At 44.6% G+C, this 23,862-nt stretch overlaps 1 protein-coding gene across 2 annotated transcripts in view; it reads left to right on the plus strand.

Moving 5' to 3' along the window:
• Positions 1-820: 820 nt before the first annotated feature.
• Positions 821-23,862, plus strand: part of tex2 (testis expressed 2) — a 71,244-nt gene continuing 48,202 nt past the window's right edge. For both annotated transcript variants that reach the window (XM_063184052.1, XM_063184062.1), the window contains exons 1-2: positions 821-1,132; positions 5,802-5,917. The gene's annotated coding sequence lies outside the window, so the exon portion shown is untranslated. The remainder of the gene's footprint in view (positions 1,133-5,801; positions 5,918-23,862) is intronic.

A 23,862-nucleotide genomic window follows, 5' to 3' on the forward strand; every position in this document is an offset into this window, starting at 1 on the left:
GAGCAGGGACAATGGGAAATAGAGATGGAACATTACAAGCTCATATAGCCTATTGCACACGAGGATGCGCTTGGTATGGAGTTCAGACAAGGGCAGTCATGGGTAAGCAGTTAGGGCGTCAGACTTGTAGCCCAAAGGTTGCCAGTTAGACTACCGACTCGCCAGGCTGGTGGGGGGGAGTAATCAACCAGTGCTCTCCCCCTTCCTCCTCCATGACTGAGGTACCCTGAGCATGGTACTGTACCGCCGCACTGCTCCCTAGGGGCGCCATTGAGGGCTGCCCACTTGCACAGGTGAGGCCTAAATGCAATTTCGTTGAGTGCAGTGTTCACTTGTGTGCTGTGGAGTGCTGTGTCACAATGACAAAGGGAGTTGGAGTTTCCCAATGGGCTTTCACTTTCACTCATTCATAATGTGATGTTATAGTTCCACCACTGGGTGGCTCTGAATCACTTCGATGGGGGCAAATGAAATATATGCTCCATAGGTCTCTTCAGTCTCGCTCATCTTTTAAAGTTTGAAGAAGATTCATTTTTACACTGTCTATTATTTGTTGCCCAAAATTCTTTTTCCACAACCTGCTCTTTAGGGAAATGTCAATGTCCAATTCAGACGCCCTCATTGCATAACAATCAGTTGTTTTTCAGATTTCCTTGAGGAGATTTTCAGCAACAACAAACACGGCAAGCCAATTACCTTGGTTTATATTTTAGTTGATAAACGAGTAATTACGTTAAGAATTTCTCTGGCTGGGAGAGGCGTGGTAGCCTGTCCATGTCCCATTCACGAAAATAAATACAGTAATGTAGCCCTCTCACTCACGCCCCCTCCCGATTAATCAATCCCAGATCATGAGAATAGAAATAGCTTACCCTGGCCCCTCTATCCGGGCCTCTCTGTTTTGATTGTTCTACCCTTCTAAAGTCAGAGAGCGATTTCCTTTGCCTTCTGCATTCACCACTGCTTCCTTAATTTGTCATCTCTGGGCTGACTAGTCGACTCGCAGGAAGCGATGCACGTCCACGGGCGCGGACCACCTCGTCTCGCACTTGGGCTTCACTTGAACCGTATGCTTCAGATACCGTGATTGCTTCCCGACCGAATGCGCCGAAGATGATCAGCACCACACGCGGTAAGACTTTGTCCTCGTATGGCCATGTCTAAGGTATTGTTTTGTCGCCTAAATTCAGTCGCCTCGTCTAGATCTACCTACCTCGGATGCTGCCCTGCCTGGCTGCCTGTCTTGATTCAGCGCAAGAAAATACGCGATGGGAGTGACAGTGATGCTGGCACAAGGTAGAGCGCAGGATTGCAGCTGTCACCGACAGAAAATTGTCAATCTGTTTTGAGCTCCAGCCTTTTCTCTTTCACCATGGTTACATTGTAAATTGCCATGCCTTTTCATAGCCCCTAGTGTTTGCATTGGCTCCTCTGCATTGACGCACGTCTCTAATTTTATTGTGTTTATGTGAGCCACCTTATTACGCATGGATGCGAGGTATGCTTAACGTTCATGTTGACAAAAATACACAATTTGTTCAATAAGTAGCCTACACGGTCTTGTTTACTCAGTCGACTGCCTTTGTCATTAGAAGGGGTTTCCATCGAGACGGTGTTTTCGCTGATGGAGTAACCTACAGGCCGTTTTGCTATTCCCATTTTGGCCTTGTCAAATCATGACGATGTGGGTTACGGAAACTTGTGCAATAACAATATTTGTACTGAGTGGTCTTTGTTTCCATCATGAGACGTTTTTCACAGACATATTTGTTATAATATGCGCATTACGTTTATCTTTTCGTCCTCTAGGCTAAAGTAGGTAGCCTATCAGCTGTACCTTAACCTGCTTAGTAAGGCAGCCTCAGGTGTCGCCTTTCACTTGAACAAGATTTCATGTTATCACTGAGAATATTAGATAGCCTGCTACCTTCACTTAGATGTACTTACATTTAATTGGGAAAGAAGAGTTTGGGAAGGGATTTAAAGTTTATTCCAACATAGGCCTGCAACTTGGTTGGTGATTGGTTTCCAGATTTTGATGTCATTTGATTATAATGTTATTCTTTATATTATTATAATGTATGAAAACAAGTTTCAGTTCTATCCATTTTTCCAGTGGTATCAATATGCTAATGATAATAGCTATGCTCTTGAGTTGATGGGATGGGGTATGCTTTTGTCATTGAGCCACAGCTGTTGAGCTGTATTTGTGTTGTGCGGGAGCGTGTCTATGTTCCCACAGCCCATTTTTAACATGAATTTTTAACATGATTTTTAACATGAATTTTTAGGCCCATTCGTCCCACAGCCCATTGGTCTCACAGCATATTCCTGCTGCTCCATGTTCCCAAATTTCTAAGAATTTAGGCCCTATGTTCCACAGCGGGGAGAAATGGACAGTGATGGGGAAGTTACTTTTTAAAAGTAGTGTGTGCTCGTTACTCGTTACCTATTCAAAAAAGTAGTGCCTTACTTTACTTAGTTACCCCTTGTGGAAAGTAACTTTATGCGTTACTCGTTACTTTTGCGTTACATTCAGAGGCAATAATGGACCCAACAAAGAGGACACATAGATAGGAGAACACCAGGTTTTGTCAACAAGAAAATGGCACATTTGATGCCATGTTGATTAAATGCAAAAGCCAATAATAAATTGTCAAGTTGCTCATAACTTTGTTTGCAGTCTTATGAGGGTCTTTGCATTCCAAACGAACTATTTGGGGACTGTTTAAAAGTGTGAAAAGTTTATTAAGCAATTCGTTTTTAATAGGCTACCAATAGTTAGCTGCCAGCAGAGCTCAAACACAGTTTGCATCCATTTGTGTTAGCAACTAGCTACAGCTACTGCCAGTGCTTAATTTGTAAATCACAAGGTACCGGAACGCAAAACACATATGACATCACAGCGACGATGAGTTGGACAGAGGTCCCGGAACACACAGAAAAACTATTATTACGCAAACGGATAAAAACGGAAAAAAATTAGATGCAATTCCCTGCATTTTAACGACATTTAGTCCCATGTCAGCTCATATCCATACGTTTGTTTCTTAATACAAGGGACGGTTGGCAATCCAATTGCTATTTTAAACAACAGCCATAGCCTATTAAATGCTGTAATGACAACAACCAATATTTTTTGTTTGATCGCTAACTTTATGCTTAGTAGTTTCGTGCAGTGCATGGAAATTATGCTTTCCCCATGAGGTGAAAAGAAACCGAAGCNGTCTTCTATAGTCTACCTATTGAAAGGACAGTGCATGGCTGTACAATTCTTATCCTTTCCCGTATTCACACAACGTTGGCATAGGCCTATTAAACGTTTAAATCCAAATTTGTTAGCGACTTTGATGCATAGGCCCTATAATTTGGCTAATCCGCATGTGCTGTTGCGATATGCCACTTCAGTGTTTCAAGGGCTCGCGCACTGATGGTAAGCGAGCTTCGATTTTCAGGGCTCGCGCACTGATGGTAAGCGAGCGGCGATTTTCCCGGTACTTGGCTTTTCACACTGTCTGCTCGCGCTGCGGTCCGGTTGAAAATCCCTCCGACCAATGTTTTATTTGGAGCGTGTAGGCCCTATTTGAATGAAATATCACATTGTCTTTGCTGTTTCCATGCTCAAATTGGCTTGTAAGCAACTGTCGAGTCTTGGTAGAGAAGGAAACGCGCGCACACACATGCTGAGGCCAGCCGAGGAAGATCTCATCCTCTCACCCAGGCTGTCTTTTTCGCTAGGCTACATGACTGATCAATGCACCAAACGCAGCCCAGGTGCCACTAGAAATTAGTATATCCAAAACCTTGTGTGACGACCAAAATTTGATGAAAACTTTTAAACAATGTTTGGCACAGCCAGGCTTTCCATCTCTTTCCGCGCATATGAACAAACAACGAGAGAGGGGCAACTTCACGTTGCCTAGGCCTACATTTAGTCAGATAGTAGGGATGGAAAAGTAGCCTAGTAGATCTATATGATTCTTAAATGTATGGGACAAGCAGGCTACCAATTGTGCTTCCCCCACCAAAATAGCCACGAAAAAGCTGGACTTCTCCTACTGCAATAAAGTGGAGAGGTCGCGACTTTCGTCTTGAATGTTGCTAAATTTTAACTTGGCCTCCTCCATGCTTGCAGACAAGTCCCCAAAAGCACTTCAGAATCCTCTCCATTTCACTCAAACAAACACACTCTCATACACTAGTTTTGTGAGATGGCTTTGTTTTCCATTGGAAATCCAATATGTCGAATAATTAACTTACATGCCCGTGCGTCGCGACGATAAAATATGTCGATAGTTTTTTTTTCAGTCGGTGCGCGTTGCCTTCAGCTCTACCATATTGTAACGGTGCAGCCGACTGTAGGCTATTTTTAAGTTTTAAAGGTTATGAGTTGGGCGTCAGGCAGCAATAAGACTGCCTTTGGTTTAGCCTTGTTACCTTTCCAAATATGAATAAAAAAACACTGACCAACACATAAGAAATAACTTAGATCAACACAACGAACATCTTTTCTCATTTTTTAAGTAGTGCACTTTTGCAAACCCTTGGTTGCAGACTTGCGCGCTCGGTCTCAATTTGGAACAGCGCACATCAGTGTCTGGCCTTGGCATTCAGAAATGGTGGTCTTCTCTGCGCGCACACTTCATGGTTCCTTCTCGCTTGCTCACTCGGCTTGTGGTTGTTGCGATCCTGACAGTCTCAACCCCAATTTAGGCCTATAGGCTGCTCGGTGAGATGGGCGAAATGTAGCGAACATGGGATAATGCTGCGCTCTCACTACTGAGGAGGCAGAGATAGTCCGTTACAATATAGTAGCCTCTATATTTTTTTTTTATTCATTCACGAGAGGTTCCGGATCAGCCATAATAAGTCCCGGAACACAGGGGGGGTCAAAATTACGAGGTGGGGGATCCTGTTCCGGCATGATCCGGCTCAAATTAAGCACTGGCTACTGCTAAACCAATTCGAAGTCCTAACACACTGTTTGCAATCAAATGTGGACCATTACTTTCAAAAACGATGCATAGAGAACTTTGTGAATAATGTATTTACAGGCTCTGATACAGTCCTTCCCTTATAGTCTACCCCACAACCTCTAATGCCAGCGTCGTAGGTGCTTCTGTCCGGAGCCTGCAGTGACTGAGGGAGAAACTGCCGGAGGGGGCGGGGGACGGCACGCTTCTTCATTGCGTCTGTGGCGCGATTTCAAATTAAGAGCCGACAGCGCGATCGGACCAAAAAAAAAGTAACGTTTTGCCATATTTAACAAAGAACGGCGTTACGTTACCTAATTTCCCAGTAGTAACGCGTTACACTACTATTTTACGAAAAAAGTAGTTACACTACTGTAACGCGTTACTTTGTAACGAGTTACACCCAACACTGAATGCATGTTCTCTTAGTATACTCGGAAATGTGGAAACATGGAGTTGTGGAACATAGGGCCTATATTTGAATAATTTCTTTAAAATGTGGGAACGTGGAGCAGCAGGAATACGCTGTGGGACCATTGGGCTGTGGGAACATAGAGCTGATCCTGTGTTGTGCTTGCACGCATGAGTTCAGGTTTGTGTGGGTGTGAGGGTGTGTGTGTGTGTGTGTGTTAGTGTGTGTGAGTGCACGCGCGTGCGCACGCCTGTGTGTGTGTTAGTGTGTGCGTCCTTTTATCTTTGTCTGTGTCTTTGTCTGTATGTCTGTGTATACATGTGTATGTGTGTGTGCCTCCTTGTATGTCCATCAGAACATGTGCACATATGTGCTCATTCATCCATATGGTTCTTGCTGTGTTCTTCTTCTCCCAGGCCTGCGTAGGCGAGAGTGAGAGAGAGCCATGATTCATGCCGGCCCACTGTGGCCTAATGCAGACACACTTGCAGCGGGCGGGAGAGGAGGATTGACTGGCCCCTGAAGTCTCAAGGTAAGGGCTTCCTGCTTCCCTCTGAACCTCCGATCGATCGAAAGGCAGCACACACACATTCCATTCATCCAGCTTTGGACTTTTAATCTGGCATACAGGGCATTTCCCCATGGGCTGACAGTCCTCAGGGGCTGATGCGATTGGTTTTGCATATTTTCTTCCAGAGTTGTATAAAGTAGAAGTTGAAACCATGTAAGAGTAAGAGTAAGAGTACATCTACGTCTACTTTATACAACTGTGTTTCTTTTTTTTCTTCTTTTTTTTAAAATATATTTTTTTTGCCTATTATTCTTTTATGCCTTTATTTGACAGGACAGTCGATTTATTGGGCGTTACAAATGTGTCATTTGGCATATACAGTACGTAGCCCATAGCCAAACGTATCAGTTGTATCTAGTATTCAAACAAACAAGCCTTTCCACGCCTCACAGCTCTCTGATTGGAGCCCTAGATCTGGTACCCTCGCTGAGGTATAGATTCCATGCTGTCTTCCAGATCGGAATGATTGCGCAAAGCAGCATGGGCTTTCCCAGGCTAGTGTCCATCTGCAGCTGACGTCCCCCAAGCTGAGGGAATACCTCCAAGCCAATATGTCCTCCATATACTTTAGTGGGTCTACATTTACCTTCTCTTCTCTTCTCTTCTCTTCTCTTCTCTTCTCTTCTCTTCTCTTCTCTTCTCTTCTCTTCTCTTTTTCTTCTCGTCTCGTCTCGTCTCGTCTCGTCTCCTCTCCTCTCCTCTCCTCTCCTCTCCTCTTCTCTTCTCTTCTCTTCTCTTCTCTTCTCTTCTCTTCTCTTCTCTTCTCGTCTCGTCTCGTCTCCTCTCGTCTCCTCTCGTCTCCTCTCGTCTCTTCTCTTCTCGTCTCTTCTCTTCTCTTCTCTTCTTCTTCGTCTTCTCGTCTCTTCTCTTCTCTTCTCTTCTCTTCTCTTCTCTTCTCTTCTCTTCTCTTCTCTTCTCGTCTCTTCTCTTCTCTTCTCTTCTCTTCTCTTCTCTTCTCTTCTCTTCTCTTCTCTTCTCTTCTCTTCTCTTCTCTTCTCTTCTCTTCTCTTCTCTTCTCTTCTCATGGTTCCTCAGGGCCAGAGAGGTGAGTGCTCTGTAAGGGCTGCAGCATGGTGGAGGTTCTGACTGGTGTCACATGACGTACAACATGTCAATAGGTCAGACTGTCATCTCTGTGTAGCAAGATTAGTGCACACATCACTGGCTTAGCTGTGCACACATACATACGCACGCACGCACACACAGGCACACACGTACACACAGAGGCACACACGTGTGCACACATACACACAGGAACACACGCACACACATGCACACAGGCACACACACACAGGCACACAGGCACACACACGTACTCACTCCCGCACACACACACACACACGCACACACACACACACACACATACACACATGTGCTTCGTCGCATGAAAATAGGGGAAGTGGTTTCACTCCGAATGCCACGCCTGTCATAAATGGACGTAGCGCTCAGTGGCTAATGGCCCCCAATTGACGGGAGCGGCTGTGACAGCCGCGGTGGCCGAGGGTAAACTCTGATGACAGTGCCACTGGGCTGTCACAGGAGTCGCGTCAAAAGATGTGTTCATTAAGCTCGTTGGAAACGCAGCTCTGTGCTCAGCGTAAATAAGGTGTTAGCGATAGCCAGAGCACTCTGTGTTTATTTGGCTGATTTACACTGTGGGGATTGATTGAGGTTGGATGACAATCAAAAGACTGTTGCTTCTCGTCAAGGTTTATGTCACGTTGACATATTTTTTTGTCAGTTGTGCTGTAGGTCCTTTCAAGCAGGTGTTTGGGCTTTCAGAGAACCTGCCAAAACTAAAAAGGATACATTTAAGGACCATAAGGGAAAATAGACAAATTTGTGTGGAGTATAAGCAATGTAATGATTTTGTATTGCGCTCACAAGTTACCATGGTTGCAGCTGTCTTTGAAGATTCTCATTCACTCAGGGGCATGGACGTCAAAGTCGCATGCTCCAAATAGAAATGTTTTTTTTTTTTTTAAATAATGTAGTCACAATGTAGATAATATTAAATTAGGCAGAGATTCAGTTAAAGTTGCAGGTTCCAAGAAAAGCTGGAAGACCATAGAGAAGTTAAAGCAGCATCCAGTAGGGAACCAAGCATTAAGCATTGAGCATTCATTTAGAGAGTGGTCCATGGATTACTGCATGGGTCTACCAGTGGCAGAAGAGTCAAGGGGGGCCCTGAGGCCCAAGCCTCTATATTTCCATTCTCAAATTGTGTTATATATTGCACTTTCAACAATTGTATTTTCAAATTTTCTGTTCGACTCCCGACCCGCCAGGTTGTTGGGGGGAGTAATTAACCAGTGCTCTCCCCCATCCTCCTCCATGACTGAGGTACGCTGAGCATCGTACCATCCCACCGCACTGCTCCCTTTTGGGCGCCAAGGGCTGCCCCCTTGCATGGGTGAGGCATAAATGCAATTTCGTTGTGTGCACTTGTGTGCTGTGGAGGGCTGTGTCACAATGACAATGGGAATTGGAGGTTCCCAGTTGGGCTTTCACTTCACAACATACAGTTTCTATTTTCTGGCCTAAAACCCTAAATCTTTTTTGTAAATGAGCAACACCCTTGGAGGGGGGCTTCCTTGCTCTCTGGCCCAGGGGCCCATATACTCATATCTGCCCCTGGTCCATGAGGAGTGTGATGCAGCTTTGTGGTGGTGCAGTAGCTTTGGGGATCATTGAGGGTGTGTATGTATCTCTCTCTCTCTGTCTCTCTCTCACTCACTCACTCACTCACTCACTCTCTCTCTCTCTCTCTCTCTCTCTCTCTCTCTCTCTCTCTCTCTCTCTCTCTCTCTCTCTCTCTCTCTCTCTCTCTCTCTCACACACACACACACACACACACACACACACACACACACACACACACACACCACCCATCACGCTTTCTCATGTAATAGTAGGCGGAGAGATTTGAGAACATGTTCCTATAAATTATCCCAGCTGTGTAACAGGTGTGTCTGTCTTTCAGACACATGTCAATATATGTGATGTACGATGTGATGTAAAGGAAAACAAATATTAGGTGGTTAAATGATACACAATGCCGTCTGAAAACGGATTGTCATCACACAGTTGGACTCTGAATGTCTCTCCTGATGTTCACACATTTAAATCATACTTTAAATCATGATAGTAGCCTATTTACTCCGAGATACAACGTCCAATTCATACTTGCTGGGCAATTTTAGGTTTCAATAAAGTAATAAAGTATTAGTAAAGTAAGTAAAAAAGCATGAATTGAATGAAACGATTAGTCGACAATGAAAATTCTTCTCGACTATTTTTTATAGTCGATTAGTCACGATTAGTCGATTAATCGTAGCAGCCCTAGTACTGTATACTGGGTGGTGTGGGAGACACAGACCCCTGGGTATTTGTGGCTACACGCTGGCGCTCCGCCAGTCCTGTGCTAAGGATAGCACATTCAGAGCTTGTTTGTTCGTTGTTTGTCTAACGAGCTACCTTTAATATTAGGTGCCCTACCCTCTAGGAGTTATGTTGAAAGGACTATATACAGGTGTGTGCGTGTGTGTCTGTGTGTGTGGATGTGGATGTGGATGTGGATGTGTGTGAACGTGTTCTTTATTGGATGTGTGCTTAATTAATTTGTGTGTGTGTGAGTCTGTGTGTGTGTGTGCGTGTGTGTGTGTGTGTGGATGTGGATGTGTGTGAACGTGTTCTTTATTGGATGTGTGCTTAATTAATTTGTGTGTGTGTGTGTGTGTGTGTGTGAGAGAGAAAAAGGGAGAGAGAGAGAGAGAGAGAGAGAGAGAGAGAGAGAGAGAGAGAGAGAGAGAGAGAGAGAGAGAGAGAGAGAGAGAGAGAGAGACGGTGGGGGAGAAAAGTGGGTCGACAGATTCCGCTCCCTCATCTCATCCTCATCCCTCTACAGACACACACACACACACACACACACACACACACACACACACACACACACACACACACACACACACACACACACACACACACACACACACACACACACACACACACACACACACACACACACACACACAGAGTGGCACATAGAGTGGCACAGTATTGGGGCTTAGACTGTACACTGGGATATGCGTTGATTCCCCTCTCGTGGCCGTCACTTTGATATGGCAAAGCCTCATGGACGCAGACAGACAGCACTCAGTGTAGCCAGCAAGAGACAAGGCCTTAGAGTCTCCTGAGAGAGAGTGTGTGTAGACATCTGTGTGTGTGTGTGTGTGTGTGTGTGTGTGTGTGTGTGTGTGTGTGTGTGTGTGTGTGTGTGTGTGTGTGTGTGTGTGTGTGTGTGTGTGCGTGCGCGCGTGCGTGTATCTGTACTGTTCATGTAGCCGTAAGGAATAAGAGTTCTAGGCCCTCTGGAGTATGGCCCCGTCATTTGATTTCGTCATTATTACAGTAAGTTATGAAACAATTTGGACGTTTTGAGCTCTTTTGTGGCTTTGGTGTTCCGATGAAGCAGACATGAACACCCAAGCACCCAATGGAAACATAGGCACTTGGCGCACTGGCAAATGTCTTAAAACAAGTCTAGGAAGTCTGAAAGTTATATTTAAAAAGTAGTAGTTATTATGTGATTATTACTTAAATTGCGAATGACAAGATGTTTTTACTTGAAATTAGAAAAATCAGATTTCATTTTTTGCAGTGCAAGAATGAGGTCTGCAGCAGCTCAATGTCACCCTGAGGTGTTGACGGTGCATCATGCAGTAAGGGACACTTACAGAGGACACAGAGGGAGACAACGTCAGGAGACAGAGCTTGTGTGCCACTAGCACTTGCTACAGTTGTTACAGTGTGTGTGTGTGTGTGTGTGTGTGTGTGTGTGTGTGTGTGTGTGTGTGTGTGCGTGCGCGTGTGCGTGCGTGTGTGTGTGTGTGTGTGTGTGTGTGTGTGTGTGTGTGTGTGTGTGTGTGTGAATGCTCACTTTGTGTATATTTCTGAGAGGGGGGGATATGTTTGTGTGCATGTGTGTGAATTGTATACAACAAACATAGAAAGCAACCTGTTTTTAGTTTGCCATGGAAACCTATACAAACCTCCGTCACTTTTCCAAGACACTCTCAAAGAGAGTCTCGCTGTACACGCGTCTTTGGATATTTTCTTTTTACGTTAGAAATAAATATATTGTTTATGTCTCAGAGATGTCGATGAAAATTATGTGTCAGTTTGAGGCTTATCCCAGTTGACACGCAGAGGCGATTCTAGGGTAATGTGGGGACCCCAAGCGAAAATTCAAAAGAACATTTGACACAAAATTGCCACTACCATAGTAAAGTGTGAAATAGTATCCGCTATATATGGGCTTGGGGGCCCCAAGCGGCTGCCTGCCTTGCCTGGTGACAAGACGCGCCTCTGTTGACACGTGGCCATTAAACAATTCTGATGTTTATGGGCTGTACTTGCACTTGCTACGACATAGCAGGTATAACAGCACCGTAGGGCACGAACCATTTTAGTGTAGACACAACTTCTCCAAGACAACTGTCTCCACCCAAAGACAGACACAGACACCCTACACAGACACACGGTTTTTCATATTCTTTTTTACTTTGGGAATAAATAACAAGCAATAAATATATAAATACGGTTTTTTTTAGATCTCAGGGATGTCGATGAAGATGATCTGTCAGTTTGAGGGTTATTTCAGTTGACACGTCGCCTGCAAACATGGCTGGTGTTTATTAGTCATACAAGCAAGGGGGGAATCTTCAGACAAGTGAGATGTTCTTCAAATCTGGAGGCGGACGTTTGATCTTCACAGTGGGGAGCCATCTTTGGATCATTTTTTTGGCTTGTTTTTAGCTTTTCTTCTTCTTATAGCTCTTTGCAGATATCGTTCCCGTCACACCACAAGAGTGAAGCTCACACTCTATTTCAATCTGGCGAAAATCATACAGTGTGCACAGTACAATTTGCCATTTTAACTTGAAGAGTCGACTTTCAAATTTAATCAAATTTATCGGTACTGTACTTTGAGTTTACATGCTGATATATTGTTTGTACATATACAATGAATTCCTTTTTGCTAAAATACACAAGTAATAAATAAACAAATTAAGCTTAATGATCATAATTTAAATAACATCATAACGGAAAAGCAACATAAAAAGTTGCCTTTTAAAAAAAAAGCTGTCTTTTTTATTTGTTTGTAAGTATGTACATGTACTGTATGTATGCAACCTAGCAAAATAATTATTCATTTTTTCTTATCTGCATTTGCCAAGTGGAAGGCAAAGGTGAATGATGTAAACAGGAGTATTAATCGATAGCATTTACATGTGGGGATAAGAAAACAGGAGTATTAATCGATAGCATTTACATGTGAGGATACCCATGAGGGCAGTCATGGGTAAGCGGTTAGCGTGTCAGACTTGTAGCCCAAAGGTTGCCGGTTCGACTCCCGACCCGCCAGGTTGGTGGGAAGAGTAATTAACCAGTGCTCTCCCCCATCCTCCTCCATGACTGAGGTACCCTGAGCATGGTACCGTCCCGCCGCACTGCTCCCTTGGGGCGCCATTGGGGGCTGCTCCCTTGCACGGGTGAGGCATAAATGCAATTTCGTTGTGTGCAGTGTACAGTTAACACTTGTGTGCTGTGGAGTGCTGTGTCACAATGACAATGGGAGTTGGAGTTTCCCAGTTGGGCTTTCACTTTTCATAAGAAAACAGGAGTATTAATCGATAGCATTTACATGTGAGGATAAGAAAACAGGAGTATTAATCAATAGTATTTACATGTGAGGATAAGAAAACAGGAGTATTAATCGATAGCATTTACATGTGAGGATAAGAAAGCAGGAGTATTAATCGATAGCATTTACATGTGAGGATAACCCTGTGCCTTTTCCTGCTGCTCCGCAATGCAAAGGGAGGAAGAGGAAAGATGGATGGTGTGTGTTTGGGTTTACAGCCAGTCAAAAACACAACTGAATTAAACCGTCAGTCTGATTTACTGCAGTAATATGAGGGATACCAGCAATTCAAGAGTGTGTGTATGTGTGCATATATTTGTGCTCCCTTGCTCTCTCTCTCTCTCTCTCTATCTCTCTCTCTCTCTCTCTCTCTCTCGACTTGTGTGCGCGTGCATGCTTTTGTGTGTGTGTGTGTGTGTGTGTCTGTGTGTGTGTGCACGCGCGCACGCATGTTTTTGTGCATGTGTGTGTGTGTGTGTGTCCGTGTGCGTGTGTACAGTCTGTGTGTATGTGTGTGTGTGTGCGCATGTGCTATGGAAGAGAGCAGGTGAGGGGAGACTGGGGAGTCATAAGAGCCATGTGTCCCCTCCCATGGTGACTCAGGCCACTGTGCCTGGTTGCCAAGCGATGAGCTGCTGCTGAATGTCACTGAGCCTTAAAGATGAGCTTGGATGAGGCATACACAAGCAACCATCTACAGTTTAATAAAGCTCAAAGCATCATATTAGTGCACAATGAATTTTGCAGTGTTTATTCGAAGCATCTCCAGCCGATTTGACACCTTCTGGACTGCATTTGGTCCCAGAGTACTCACTCAGTGTTGAATTAACACTGCATTTGGACTGTGTAGCTCAACACCCAACAGCATTGTTGTGAATGTGTACAATTGTTGTTGTGGTTGTGAGTTTACAGTACTTTAGGTTGTGGTTTGGGAAGAGCGCTCATCGTAGCCCGTATACATGTATGGCAGACATTACTGCCATTGACTGCCATTGGTTTGGTTCCAGATGTAATTACACATAGGTACAACACGAGTAGTATGATATTACAAAGTTGAAATCATGCAATATCATACCACTAGTGTTGTAATTACATCTGTAAAAAGTACTTCTACTTCTACTACTTTGTACTGTATATCTCTGGGGTGTGTTTTTCGAAAGCGTAGTTGTTAGCCAGTTTGCAACTTGGGTAGTTGCCAATGGGAAATTGCATTGCAAACAACAAAGTAACTGGCAACTATGGTTTTGAGAAATGCACCCCTGATTTGGGATTCTGTCCCTCACTGATGAGCCAGTTCAAGAGTTGGAGTAGTACCCAAAGGGGTAGTCAGTTTTTTTGCAGGCACCGACAGGTGGGCGAGGAGAATGAACAGCCAATGCTCTCTCCGATCCTCTTCCATGACAGGTCAGGTACCCTGCCTTTGGTTCTGTCTCTGCACACTGCTCCCTTTGGGCCGCTTGTTGGGGGGCATAAATGCAGTTTTGTTGTTTGCGCTGTATGCTGTGGTGTGATGCGCCACTCTGACAAGTAGGGTTTTTACTTAATCCACGTAAGACAATATTATATATTCGTTACTGCCATAATATCAAGACAGAGTTGTTTTTTTATATTGTTTTAGGGGCTTTTATGCCTTTATTGACAGGACAGTGTGAGATGGTGACAAGTAGCGAGCAGGACAGAGAGACGAGGGAGTATCAGGAAATGATGATTCTGAGAAAAAGTCCGCTTACCCGAAACGTCACGAAAAAATAAAATATTGGGAGCAAAAGAAATCCTGGTCGTGCAGCGGACTTTTTTTCTCAGAATCATCTAGTCACTTGTGGTCCTGCTCCCAGGTCAGACGTTCCTGTGGATGTGCGAGCTTTCCACCATTACCTCAGTATCAGGAAATGACCCCGGGCCGGAGTCGACTCCGGGTCCCCGGTGAAGCAGTGCAGTGCCCTACCGCTTGAGCCACGGCTGGGCCAAGACATGAGTTGTAATGTGTTTTGGAAACAGTGTCTTGAATGTAGTAATATTTTTGTCCAGACAACAGTGAGGCGTTCCACAGGTGGAGCAGTATGCAGCCGCCGGAGGCTATATGCCTCTTTAGGCTCTTGTCATTTTGTCATGAGCAGATGGTCTGCTGTCAGGTATGCCACAGTGTCCTCCACAGGTCACTTGTTCACTACTCCTTTTTCACGTCCTCCTCTCCCTTTCTTTCGTTTCCTCCTCCTCATCCCTCCATCATCCCAGTTGTTCATATCCCACAGACGTTAAAGGCATGTCCCCCTCTTCACTCTGTGCTGGTCTCCTTTTTTCCATTTCCTCTCATTCCTTTTCATTAATTCTCTCTTTCTCTTTCTCTTTCTTTCTCTCTCTCTCTCTCTCTCTCTCTCTCTCTCTCTCTCTCTCTCTCTCTCTCTCTCTTTTCTTTCTCTCCTTGTCGTTCTCTATATATATCTTTTCCTCCTTCTACTACCTCCTGTCCATAATGTGTGTCCCTTCCTCACCCGTTGTCTATTCACCAAGTCAGACATCCGGGAATTTTTGTGTGAATGACAACATTCCGCCATATTGAAGCTCTCCTCTCCATGGGTGTATTCCAATATGCGACCTTGCTTCCTCCACTTGTGCTTGTCTCCTCGCCCCACCTCCTGGCCCTCCTCCGTGGAGAAAATGATAAAGTTTCCCAGCTGTCAGCCTAGCCACAACAACTTTTTGGTTTTTCATTCACCATCCCAATTGTAAATGGGCTAAAGACTTTACAATTGAGCTTTTACAAGATATTGAAATATAATGCTGTTGTCAGTGATGTCATCATGACATATTACTTCCTGGTACGAGTCCACAAGCACAAGTGGAGGAAGCAAGGTCGCATATTGGAACGCACCCCATGTCTGTGTGTCTGGGACTTCTGGCTCCAATATTGCTACGTCTATCGCTACAGTATAGCCCCCTGCTGTGAAGCTTGGTGACTGCAACTCTAAGGTTGTCTGCATTGCCATTGAATATGTTAGTTAATAAGAGCCTGTCCTTGGTCTCTCTCTTTCTCTTTCTCTCTCTGTCTCATGCTCTCCATCTTCTCCTCCTCTTTACCTCTACCCTCTGTGTCCCTTTATCCTTCCTGTTAGGGATGCAAATTATCGATTAATTTATTAATCATTAGTTGATAGCCTTATTGATCGACTTACGATTAATTGATAAGCGGCGTTTTCCCCCCGAAATCTCAATGTTTCTCGAAGAAAAAATAATAAATCTAAATAATTTAAAAAGGTGATTTAAATATTCCCACTATTCACACCCCTCTTCACACAAACTCTTCAGATGCTGATTTCACCTGGGTCTCTTGTCAGTTGAATTGTCGATTAATTGCGATTAATGTTTTTTAATCGATTAACGCATCGTTTGCATCCCTACTTCCTGTTATATCCATATTCCCTGTGTCCCCTCCTCACCCTTTCTCTAGCTACGCCAGCTCCAGTGGAGGCATGTGTCTGCAGTGCTGTTCCTTGTGTGTGTGTGTGTGTGTGTGTGTGTGTGTGTGTGTGTGTGTGTGTGTGTGTGTGTGTGTGTGTGTGTGTGTGTGTGTGTGTGTGTGTGTGTGTGTGTGTGTGTCGGGGACATCTGGCTCCATTAAAGGGGCACCTGGGAGACCTTGGCCATTTCATTAGAGGCTCCGTCGCCGTAGTTACCGGGGACACCTTGACCTACTCCGTGTCCTTCCGCCCATCCAGCCCAGCCTGCCTGACGGCTCCCTGATTACAACGCTGCTGTCATCTGGAGGGGGAGGGGGGGGTGGTTGTGTGTGTGAAGGGGGGGTGAGGTGGTGGATGGGGTGGGGGGTCGTTGGAGGAGCGAGGATGTCTGTGTACAGTTCTGTGTCTGTAGTTGCATAGTTGTGTGTGCGCGCATGTATGTGTGTGTGAATGTGAGGTAGAGTGTGTGTGTGTGTGTGATAGAGAGAGAGCGAGGTAGAGCGAGAGAGAGTATGTGTGTGTGTGAGAGAGAGAAACAGAGAGTGAGGATGAGAGAGAGACAGAGAGACAGAGAAAGAGAGATTGAAAGAGAGCAAGAGAGAGGGTATGTGTGTGTGCGTTTGTGTGAGTGTGCGTGTGTATGTGTGTGTGTGTGTGTGTGTGTGTGTGTGTGTGTGTGTGTGTGTGAGAGAGAGAGAGAGAGAGAGAGAGAGAGAGAGAGAGAGAGAGAGAGATTGAGAGAGAGAGAGAGAATGTGTGTGTTTTCAGGGAGGCTGGATGCAGTGTTGCCAGATTGGGCTGTTTCCTGCCCAATTGGGCTGCTTAGGATGGCTGAAGAACCCGCCCAATTTTTGCCATAGAAATCAATAGAATTGGATGGGATTTTGTGCTTCTAGGTGGGTTTTGAGCATTTTTTGGGCTGGAAATCATCAGCATCACCTGGCAACCCTAGCTGGATGCTGGAGGCTGGAGGCTGGTGTCTGCTCTGCCCTGCTCTGCCGATATTGATCTGGTTATCTGCACAGGGTCTCTGTGGGCGCCCCAAGTTGGGGACCAGAGTGTCTTGCTGGCCTTGAGCCAGTATGTGACACCAGTGACTCAGACCATATATTTGGAGAGAGAGAAAGAGAGTGCAGGTTGTGTGTGTGTGTGTGTGTGTGTGTGTGTGTGTGTGTGTGTGTGTGTGTGTGTGTGTGTGTGTGTGTGTGTGTGTGCATGTGTGTGTGCGTGTGTTCTGCTTGTAATACAGTATAACCCCCTGTATGAGTTTAAAGGACCAGTTCAGTCAATTTCAACATGCAGTTGCAGTTCCAGTTCCATATATTTGGAGTAGGCCTATGTTATTTAAAAAAAAAAGTAAACAAACGCTGCCCCCATTAGAATAGCTCATATCTCGGAAAGGGCTTAGCCGAAAAATGTGGCATCATCGGGTACTGACAAGTCAAGGGTAGCGTGAGCAATACAACAGCATATTGACATTGACTGAACTGGTCCTTTAATGAAGAAGTTGATGAAAGAAAGACGATGTTGCTGTGAAGCTTGGTGACTGCAACTCTAAGGTTGTCTGCATTGTCATTGAATATGTTGGTTAATAAGAGCTTGCTGCCACAGCCTGTCCTTGGTCTCTCTCTCTCTCTCTCTCTCTCTCTCTCTCTCTCTCTCTCTCTCTCTCTCTCTCTCTCTCTCATACATATCTCTCTATCTAAATCTCCCTTCATCTCTTCTTCCCCTTCGCTGCCTCTGGACAGGCAGAGAAGAGATAGCGCCCATATTACAAGTGTAAGCTGCTTAATCTTGTTAGCTACGTACTTAGCCTTGTCACACCTGTAGTAACGTATTCAAGTTTTAGCATGAAAAGGTTATTATTTTTATTTTACATGTATCATACATGTACCATTTGTTTAGTAAATTACCTAGCCCTTAGGCAGAGAGAGTAGAGAGAGAGAGATTCCATTGGCCCATTGTTTCAGGGTTCTACTATTGCAAGGGGGAGGGGGGGAATCCCCCTTTAGGCAGACCTAATTACTGTTCTATTCATTGTTACAACAGGTTACAATTTGTAGGAGTATTATGACACGCCCCTTTAGGCAGACCTGAACCTGGTCATGTTAGGTGCCCATTAGCAACCTATTACATTGGCATATCTCTATACTTAAAGAATCTCTGCTTTAGGTTTGTGGGAGGCTCATCATGAGGCCTGGAGGTGAACACAAGGGATGGGTGTTGGTAAAGGGTTCACGATTCAATAAGCACCACGATACACATGCCACGATGCGATTCCATCACAGTGCGTTCTGATTCATTTACTATTGCGATGTAAATGTGTGAAAATACAGCTCATTCGTCAGTTGTTGTGTAGCATTCATGAATCGATTCATTTTGTTTAAGCATTTTAGCATCTGGGAGAGCTTCCACCACAACAGAATTATTACTTGCTCTCTACTGAACAAAATGAACCAGTGACAAATAGAATTTTATTATTATTAAATAATTGATTGTCATGAATCAATGCAGTATATAGTGAAAATAAGTATTGCTATACCTTGTCATGAATGGATGCAGTATATCATGAAAATAAGTATTGCGATGCATTGTCACGACGATTTTTTGCACACCCCTAGTGAACACCTTATCTGGGTATGATATGACTAAGCTAGAACTAGGCACTGAGAGCTCCGGGGAATACAAAGATTTAATCAAAAGCTCTTAGCCCCTTAAGACACGGCCCCTTTTATATAAATTATCTGTTACCAGAATGGCAATGACCAAGTCGTAATGTACTACTACTAAAGGCCCAATGCATTGTCATAGTGGTGTAGTACTACTATGTTATTAAAGTTTTTTCAGTGACTAGTTCAACATTCCAGTGGTGGAACGAGCGGTGTGTACTGTTCATATACATAGTGCCTTCATCCATGCCTCTTTTTAGGCCTAGGATCTGCCTTGAACAATCTGATGTGCAGACAGCCTTGGTATGAAAACCATGTTAGAAAGTCTCCATGGCTGAAGATCCCTTGAGCTAGGCACTTAACCGCACAATTACAACTTATAACCAATACCGTGTATTAGGGGTGGGCGATATGACGATATAAATCGTGAATCGTGATATCGAGTACAAGATCGTCTCGAATCTGCCAAAGTGAAGAAATTGTATAGATCGTCATGCAGTGAGGATGTTTACTATCAGTATCAAAGTGATGTTTACTTACTTGTGTTGTTGTCTTCACTTTTTATTCTTTACATAATTGTATTCTAATTGTGCACTTTATGAGCGTGTCATCAGTGTGTTAACATTTTATTAACTGCAAATTACAAATGGCAAGCATATCAAAATTGATTTTGTTGTTTTTATTTTTTGGATGGAAGATTATGAAAAAAAAAATGAAATCGAGATTTCATATTGAAAAATCGTGAAATTACATTTTTGCCATATCGCCCACCCCTACCGTGTATAAATAAGTGTAAGTTGCTTTGGATAATAGCGTAAGTTGAGTGTACTGTAATGTAATATTACTGTGGCTGGGACTGGACTGTCCACCTGGCGCTGCAGCATCTGTGGGGGGCTCCTGTGGTCTGTCTGCTACTTTCCATTTACAGCCATGATACTGGAGCCGGTCCAATGCAGACAACTCAGCCGTGGGTTAATGAAACTAGACATTTGTGTGTGTGTGTGTGTGTGTGTGTGCGTGTGTGTGTGTGCGTGTGTGTGTGTGTGTGTGTGCACCCGCGTGTCCACGTGTGTGTGTGTTTGTGTGCGTGCATGTGCGCATGGGCAGGGGTGTGTGTGTGTGTTTGTGTGTGTATGTGTGTGTGTGTGTGTGCGCGTGCGTGCGTGTGTGTATGTGGGGGTGTGTACTTATGACATTTTCATCCTATTTGTGGAAAATGTTACTGGGCTGCCTCCAAGCCTCAGCATGGCTCAGTGTACCCAGAAGGGGGGTGGTGTTTCTGCTGGGTGACATACACGTAGCAAGGTGGCAGCAATTAAAAAAAACACTCTGGACTTGCAGTCTTCAATAACATAATGTGTGTCTGTGTGTGTGTGTGTGTGTGTGTGTGTGCCTGCGTGCGTGCATGCATGCCTGCGTGCGCGTGTGTGTGTGTGTATTGTGTGTGTGTATTGTGTGTGTATTTGTTGGTACCTTGATAATTAAAGCTAGAGAATATTCTGCACACTTGAAAATTTTGCATATACTGCTACCAAAGTCAAACGGTTTTACATATTTACATATGTAACAAAGAATTACATATTTAATGCCGGTTCTAAAGCCATTTGTTGAAAGAGGGAACGAAATCGGTCTCAAAATGACCTAAAATAGTTACAATTCAGTGGTTGGCAATCCCTTTAGAGCTGCATTTTTCTGTAGTCCGTTATTCTCCTCTCTCTCCTCCTCTGTCTTATCTCCTTCGATCTCATGTTTCAAATACTAAGGGATTTTCACATGAAGCTGAATTTGCCATGAATAATTCCGTCATAATTACAGGGGATGTGGAGGAAGAATGTGATGCTGAACACGATTCCCTGAACGTACTATATTGCTGACGGGAAAAGAAAGAGAGGCTCACGGCACACAGCTTTATTCGAACCACAAATATCTCATCATCACCTCAATACTCTCCGCATCCCTTTGTCAACATTGCTTTCTTTACCTCTGTTTGTGAATCATGCCTTTGTTTTCTCTCTCTCTCTCTCTCTCTCTCTCTCTCTCTCTCTCTCTCTCTCTCTCTCTCTCTCTCTCTCTGGCTCTATTTATCTCTGTCTCTGTAACACCATTTGTCTTTCTATTTATGCTTCTTGCTATCTCCTCTATTCTCTCACCTCCTGGCTCTCCCTCTCTCTCTCTCTTTCTCTTTCTCTTTCTCCCTCTTCCCCTCTTCCTGCTGCCTGGCACCCTATCCCCATCCCCCCTGCGCTGATTACAAGCAACAGACCAGCTCCATTAAAATGATTGTATTTCTCTATATTTCTCTCTCTCTCTCTCTTTCTCTTTCTCTTTCTCTCTCTCTTTCTCTTTCTCTTTCTCTTTCTCTTTCTCTCTCTCTCTTTCTCTTTCTCTCTCAACTGCACTGGGCACTGCTTGAGTGGCTGCCACAGGTTCACTCAGGGCCACTGACGGCTTTGGACTGGCCCGAGACAAAGACATCTGAAAGGACCATGCACCCAATACTGTACATACAATGTCATGACAACTAGGGATGCAAATTATCGATTAATTAATGAATCATTAGTTGATAGCCTTATCGATCGACTTACGATTAATTGATAAGCGGCATTTTTTCTCCAAAATGTCAATGTTTCTCGAAAAAAACATAGGTGATTTAAATATTCCCACTATTCACACCCCTCTTCACACAAACTCTTCACATGCCCATTTCACCTGGGTCTCTTGTCAGTTGAATTGGCGATTAATTGCGATTAATGTTTTTAAATCGATTAATGCATTGATCGATTAAAGTCGATTCATCGATTAATCGTTTGCATCCCTAATGAGAACCCAATTCTGTCCCCACTCCCTGGGCCGGGGACAACTGGCCCCCTTGTCCTCCCCTGTCGTCTTCATGCCAGTGATCAGCCAGGACTCTTGTCTTCCCTCTGGAAGGCCTTTCAGTACTGTGAGGCTTTTTGTGTCATGGATGGAAGGTTTCCTCTTTGCTCCGGGGGGCCTTTTCCAGGCTTATAGCACGGATGACAATGATTTCTTTTCCACAGCTAATGGCACCTTACAAGTGTTTTTTCTTTCTTTCTTTTTTAAAAAAAAAAAAAAGATATTTTTTGGCCTTTTGGGCCTTTATTGCAGATAGGCCAGTGGAGAGTGACAGGAACTTAGTGTGGACAGAGAGATGGTGTAGGGTTGGGAAGTAACCCTGGCCAGTTTCGAACCTGGGGGCCCCTGGGGATGCAAACCCATATACGGTAGCTTAGCGCGCTGCGCCTAGGAGGTGTTTTTCTTTATGATGTCCTCTATTATACTGTCATTGTCTTTGCTGTTATAGTTGCTCATCATCATCATCATCACCTTCATCATCTTCATCGTCATCATCTTCTTCTTCTTCTTCTTCTCCTTCTTCTTCTTCTTCTTCTTCTCCTTCTTCTTCTTCTTCTTTTGACAATGAGTTTCACGCTACCACTTTGGAAAATGTGCCACTTTCACTCGAACAAACGGTCTGATTTGGGCAGGTGTTGCTGAGATAGAGCTCGGTGAAAGCAGTTACTTTCACACTTCTGGGGTTGTGTTTTTTTCTGGTCTCATTGTTCCTCTGAAACAAAACCCAGACCATAACTACCCCAACCCTCTTCCCGATTGTCACAGCTGTCTTGGCGCTCTTCCCATGCCATGTGTGAGGTTGAGCATGCACAGTGGGTAAGTATGTGTTTGAATAGTGAGTATGTGTGGTGCATGTGTATTCCGATATGAGCATTTTGTGTGTGCGTGTGCGTGTGTGTGTGTGTGTGTGTGTGTGTGTGTGTGTGTGTGTGTGTGTGTGTGTGTGTGTGTGTGTGTGTGTGTGTGTAGGTGTGTGCACTCATGTGCATGAGTGTGTCTTTCTCTCTATAGCTCTTTCTTTATATGTGTGTGTGTGTGTGTGTGTGTGTGTGTGTGTGTGTGTGTGTGTGTGTGTGTGTGTGTGTGTGTGTGAGAGAGAGAGAGAGAGAGAGAGAGAGAGAGAGAGAGAGAGAGAGAGAGAGAGAGAGAGAGAGAGAGAGAGAGAGAGAGAGAGAGAGAGAGAGAGAGAGAGAGAGAGAGAGAGTCTGACTATGTGGGAGACAGAGAGGGCAAACATGTGAGGGCCAGGAGTGAATGGAAGGAAGGCAAAGGTACTCCTCAGAGTGTGACAGTAAATGTATTGTGAAAGTCTGCACCCTCTTTGCAGTACACAATTCTAAAGCATTTCTGTGGTTCTTACGCTCCAGTCCCCGTTGTGCCAAGCCTCTCAGGGGTGTACCTGAGTCATGTACCTGTTTTCAGCTTGGCTGCTTTGCTGCCTCTAATATATTCCTGCTTTCTGAAGTGACGTCTCCAAGGAACATAGTTGTTGATGCATTGTGAACAACACTGCTCTCACAATTGTGTTCTTTGACGCTGTGTGTGTGTGTGTGTGTGTGTGTGTGTGTGTGTGTGTGTGTGTGTGTGTGTGTGTGTGTGTGTGTGTGTGTGTGTGTGTGTGTGTGTGTGTGTGTGTGTGTGTGTGTGCAGCGCACGTGTGTGTGTGTGTGTGTGTGTGTGTGTGTGTGTGTGTGTGTGTGTGTGTGCGTGTGTGTGTGTGTGTGTGTCTGTGCGTGTGCGTTTATGCATGGGTGTGTTGAGGTGTGCAATTAGGTGTTTGGTGGGTTTACGTGTGTGTCTTTGGTGTGATAAAATGTGTGAAGGCCTATATGGTGTGTTAAGTTGTGTGCTTGGTTTGTGTAGGTTGCCTTGTTTTTTTCTCTCTACAAGAATTTAATCAAGGAGAATTTCTTTGTCAACATGGAGGTTGTTGTTGACAACAGATGAAGACTTGGAAATCACCACAACACAGGAGGACTGGGTTACCGTGGCAACGGTCTCCCTGACTCTTGCGTGTATGTGGTGTAGTGGTGGTGGGGTGGGTCATGTGTTGATGTTGCTGTCTGAGTTCACGTGGCTCTAAACAAGCAAGTGAAGTATGAGGAGGGAGGGAGGGAGGGGAGTCAGGGCCGGGTGAACACACAGGCTAGATATGGCTGCAGCCCAGGGGCCCCCACCTGCCAGGGGGCCAAAAGT

Source organism: Engraulis encrasicolus, chromosome 2, assembly GCF_034702125.1.
Source record: "Engraulis encrasicolus isolate BLACKSEA-1 chromosome 2, IST_EnEncr_1.0, whole genome shotgun sequence".
Lineage (NCBI taxonomy): Eukaryota > Metazoa > Chordata > Actinopteri > Clupeiformes > Engraulidae > Engraulis > Engraulis encrasicolus.